The sequence below is a fragment of the Syngnathus typhle genome, linkage group LG5 (genome assembly GCF_033458585.1).
Source record: "Syngnathus typhle isolate RoL2023-S1 ecotype Sweden linkage group LG5, RoL_Styp_1.0, whole genome shotgun sequence".
Lineage (NCBI taxonomy): Eukaryota > Metazoa > Chordata > Actinopteri > Syngnathiformes > Syngnathidae > Syngnathus > Syngnathus typhle.
The window spans coordinates 14395989-14401900 of record NC_083742.1 but is presented as its reverse complement, the minus strand read 5'-3'; positions in this window follow the sequence as shown (position 1 = coordinate 14401900).

Below are 5912 nucleotides of genomic sequence, written 5' to 3'. Positions count from 1 at the left end.
GGAGAACCGAGCTGGAGCTGCTTAGCGGCTGCCGACAAATTGAGACCGACCGGAGAGATCTTTATCAAATGCACATGGGCATTTTTGAAGGCATGACTGCTTGCTAACAGAAAACAACAAAGACATTTCCCTTTTCCAAAGGGAGAATTGAACAAAGAAAGTGTGCTGAAGGCCAGATAGGTCTTGTGAAATCATAACCAAGATGGAGCTATAAAACAGCAGTAAAACTCCCCACAATCAGCAACTTGGTGTTTAGCCAGCAGTAATACGTCACAGCTTCATTGGGCTCCCTAATCTGATAAGTTTTTATGGTTGTGTCTGCTATTAGCGTCATCTATTGTCATTTGAGGTGGCATGATGGCAGCCCGTAGCACTGACCTCTCTCACAGACGCCCGATTGAGTTAGGCATCACGCCTCGTTCTGACATTACAATCTATCTGAGACGGCGCAACGACTGTGGAGGGAAGCAGAATTGGACCGTTTAAGTCATTTTTGTTTGGAGCACTAATGGTGGCCCATAAAGACTGGGATGCCTATCTTGGATTATTTTCTTCAACAAAGAGTTTGTGGCTGTTTTTAATAGCCATCCATTTTCTGAACCGCGTGTCCTCATGGGGGTCACGGGAGCCAACGCCAGGAGTCTAAGGGCGTCGGTTGAGACACCCTGAACTGGTCGCCAGCCAATCACAGGGCACACAGAGACAAACAACCACTCACAATCACACCTACGGACAAATTGGAATTCAGTAGGAAATCGGTAATAGTTGTTTTTAAATGTAGCTCAATTGCAGGTAGACAAATGCTTTAAAAATGCCCACATTATGAAAACGAATAATTTTCCGGTCACTAAGAATTGTAAACAAAAGCAGCTAAAACTCTTATATTGAGTCTGATTATTTTCTCTGGGCTGTGATCTACTTTTGTATATGCATAGGTAGGTCAGTGCCTTGGCACTTAAGAGGGTTTTAGTTCCAAATCTCCGAATAAATTTAGCTTTAAAAAAAGTAGCTTGCATACAGCAGGCTGAACGAGGATGTGACAAAGTGTCTCCCCCAAGAGGCAGAAGACATTCATGCTCTGAGCAGACATTTTCACTCGGCTTTCACAGAAAGCAGGGCAGCTAACCCCTTAGCTCTACTTTACGGTCCTCAATTATGACATTGGATTTTTTATGTACGTTTCATATAGCATCATATGAAATCTGTCTTGATTCATATCTTGGCTTGCTACTTTCACGCAACAGTAAAGCTATGAAATTTCTGAATTGTCGTATGCTATCAGTCAATAAGGAATTGTGGAGAGGAAAAACCAAGGATAATATCTCTCAAGCTGTGAAGAGATGCCTATCCCCTTCCTATATTTACACAGCAAAATGAACATGATTGTTATTCCCTTGCAGTATTTATTTGATCTTGTTATTTCTCGACATGTCTGTGAGGGAATTGTGAACCCAACACCACCACCACCACTTCATGTCCACCCACCTTCCTGGGATGAATTAACTGGAAACATGCTTCCACCCTCTGATAAGTATCGGAGGGGACGGGCCGCAAGATTACTGTGCACCTCAAAAATGCTTCTATTTTTTTAATATTATTTTCCATCTTGGCCAGATGATAAGAAAGGTCTGAACAAACATGGCGTACAAGCCGCCACTGGAAGGTCAAACGTTTTTTCCAGTATCCCGCTCAGAAAGGAAAACTTTTCCGATTCATTTAATACTACTCCACTTAATTGAGTCAAAAAGAATCATTTGGGTTTGACATGAGGTATGCTATGTTTTTTTAAGCTGCTGGGAAGGCCTCCACAGTCATGACTGACGTGGAGGTATGGAATGGAATTTGAGATTTGTGCTGATGGATGTCAAGGGTGGATTAAAACGATCACTGGTAAAAGGGCACGTTTAATATTATGCTAAGAGACATAAGACTTGAACTTTCCTTTCCTCACCCATGGGCAAGGAAAAGCAGCACCGCAGTGTTGAATTAAAATAAAAATAGGTCGCGACCACAACAGACAGCTAGCTGCTAAGACAATTAAAACAGCACATGTTGTTTAATTATCACAAAAGAATGTTTTTATATTGTGCATTACATACAATACATATTGTCTTTTTTTTTTTTTATCACGGCAGTCCAGCAGGTAAAGCGGTAATTTTGTATCACAAACAAATAGACGCTCTCCCTGACACTAGAAGTCATTTCAGGTCTTAAAGTGATCAATGACGACTCCCTCTCCTCTATGACCCTTATCCACTGGTCAGGCTCTGCATCTGGAGGAGACATTAGGGCATTTTCAAGCAGTTACGGGTGAGGACGTGACCAAACTTAAATCGGCACGTTAGTGCCAAGCCACCAGAATTGCTCACTTCCTCCGCAAGTTTTTCCATCTAGGGAAAAGTCAGTCTCCGAGGTCTGACGGGTCATGGTTAGGTGATATATGAGGCTAGAGACAGGGACCAAAGAAAATGTTAACATTTGCATTTTTTCCTTATCACATATACGATTCATTAGACCCATTTGGCTTGAGCTAAAGTCTAACTGTTAATTGTGCATGACTGTACTGCCGGAATGCATTTATGGATACCACATCACTGAGTAGAATTTCCAGTTCTCAGTGTATTGGATTTCAGTTATTAAGTGGCTTAAACATCTCCAGGGGTTATGACATAGGAGTCACTTGGTCCCAAGAGTGCTTCCAAATGGGCAGAAGGCCATCCCACTTTTGAGACAATTTTATGCCCGAATTTTATGGCTGTGGATCAGTACCCCAACATGGCTTCTTGTACGTATGGGCAGATCGCATACACGACCACCGTGACAATCTGTTCTCTAAAACGACAGACAAAAAGATCTGTAAAAATTGCTGATCCGGAGTTCAATAGGAAAATTGTTCAGTGCATTTTACAGAACCAAACAGCAAATAAAAGGTGTCAGCACAGACAAAAAACTGGGTAACGTTTCTGCCATATTAAGTCCAGTGACTTGAAGATCATAAATGCACACAATAGCTGCAATCTTCAGATTCTTCTTCTCCCAGTGCCCTGAGGAAAAACAAATTAACGTATATTCCAATTTCCAAAGTTGTCTAGGTTGTGTTTCTGTAATAATACCCTTTATTTGTTGTCATGCCTTGTTAAAATCCTTATAAAGACATTTTTTTTCGGTGATATAAAGGTGTTTGCTGTTACTGTATCTCATTAAGACACGGAATTATAGATTATAAATTTAATGGCATGTTGATGCACTCTTTGTGATGGAGGCCATTTTGCAGGCATGCGTGTGATCTTGACTGTAGCTGAAGAATTGATCAATGATTCTTTTGTTGCTGGAAGCAAAGGACTTCCCACGAACAGCCTCCCACAACAAAGCATACTCAATGTCAAATATGTAACCACAGACACACCACACCGTTTCAATTAGGACTCCATATTGAGCCCCCAGCAGGAGATCTAATTGCAAATAGTGTACAGGCGAATCTTAGGTGGGGGTGGGGGGGGGGTTCACGGAAGGAAAGTTGCCCACATTATGGCGATGGCAGCAATTTAAGGACCACACTAATGGTTTTGAATGCGTGTGGCAATTTAGTCCATATTACACAGCCAATGCCAATAAAAATTTCTCAAAGCATTTTTACAGCCTTAGATCAACCCCTGACACAAATGGATGTTTGCTGTGATGGATTACCCATGTCAAATGGGTTGGAAACCTTAACGACCAATAGTAAAATCGTCCGGGATCGACAGTGATGTCACATATACGTAATTAGGATTATTCTTCATTTCAGTCTACTCAGGAAGTTCTCATTTGCTATTTGTTGGTATGCCTGATAGTGGGATTTTTTGCTTGAGAGGTCCATTGAGGACTAAATAAAAAACGGATAACTTTCTACACATATATGCAGCATTTATGATTCAAAGAAATAAAATTACTGAACAGAATTGGTAATCAAGAAGAGTCTATTAATGACTTCACATTTCATTTAAACAAGCAGAGTTATGTCGAGCCCCACCTTAAACACCCCCCCAACCTTACAATGAATCATCATGATCTTTTATTGGACCACCTAAATGGGCTACCATTGCGTCTACGTGTGTGAAAAATCATAAACATTGCATGGAAACCGCAACAAAATCACTTCCATGCCTCTCACTCTCGCTTTCATTGTTTCCTCACAGAGATGCTTTATTTCCAATTAGGCTCACATAGAGAGGTGGCGTTTAATATTCATGGCCACTATGAATGACAGGGGAGTGATGATGATCATCATCATATGAGGGAGGAAAAGCAATTACAGTCACCACTACCATAAAGCCTAATTGCAAAAATCCCAACCACAAACAGTCACTGTATAGTGACTTGGCACATACAGGAAGAGGTGTGTTTACTCCTTTTTATGTAAATGGAAGTGCTTTTTGATGCCAACTTTTTCCCAACAAGCTGTTCAATAAGCACCAACTAAGTGCTAGTGCACATTATTGACTCTGATCAGTGATCAGTCTTTTAGCAGTTTCTTTGGAATTGACTCTTGCTCTCCAGTCTCTCTAGTCTGAGGTGTTACAGAGAAAACTGAATCAATTACAAAAGTCACTGCATGTTAATGAATTTCCTCTGAGGATAATTAAACGAAGGCAACATGCAAACTGTGTGTCCTCCTGGGCGTTCATGCACACCCGTCTGTCTGCATGGTTGCTAAGGGCTTTCTATGAACAATAATTCACCGTTTACTATTCACTAATTCACCAAACTGCATTTATTTAGTGGAATCGTTTCCTAATGATGGGAAAATAAAACTTCAAATGTGCAGCATGAATCACTTGTTGGTTTTTTTGCTCTGTTCAACATTGGGCTTAAAGTATGCTGACTTGCTGTTCCTTAATCTCCTTTATTTGAACCAACAGTGCCCTCTAGAGGAGTCAAAGAATACAACTGGTTCATGAAGCAAACTCGAAGCTTCATTTTCCCATCACTACTGTAAACTGAGTTTAAAATGATATTACAGTTTTAGGATCATAGGTGACGGTAAATGTATTGTTTCAACTAATAATATGGACCAATACAAATATTTTGGAGGTGAGTCGATTAATTGCTGTTTTTTGGTATTTATGGCACAGCTTGCTCTAAAAATTATGAACAGCAATTCGTAGTGACAACTTTTTTTTTTACATGCCTGCATTTATCAAACTTGGATTCATTGGTTGGGATGATTCCAAAACATTTTTCATCTCCACACCAAAATTTAAAAAGAAAATTTCCCAAAAACTGTACATCATAAAACGATATATGTATAATTGATTTACACATATGCAGTAACGATAAAGACCATCCGAAACTTTTATTACCACAAACATGAATCAAAAAGCCTGCTGCCAAAAAGTGTGCCAGCTTATCAACGACCCAATAAAACCTGACTGTAATTGGCAGTGTAGTTGCTCTGCTTGGTCGGGAATTATAAATAACTACTCAGTGAACTTTCAATACTTTTTACATTCAGAAATTATCATCATGTAAGATGAAGGGCTGATATAAAATGTAAACAGGGTACAATAAAAGTGTATGTTCTGCAGTTGCGACAAACAACTCACTCAATTTATCCCAGTGGAATAAAATCACCAGACCAATTTTCCAAAATGTAGTATGGGGAAATGATGCGCTGTTATGGTAAAAAAAATATATACAATATTTTCATCACAGCTTGTCGCACGACTTTGTGTAAAAGTTTGCTGCCACCAGACTTTCTAGTTTTCTGAGCTGTGCAGTCATGTTATTGTAAAACATGTACCAGTTGGAATGTAATAGTGCTTAACTTTAAATTCCCTTGAGAACATGTTGCTCTGTGTGTGTGTGTGTCTGCTTGAATGCAGGACGAGTGCGGAGTTTAGGGCCCGTGATTTATAGCGCTCTGCAGGTTA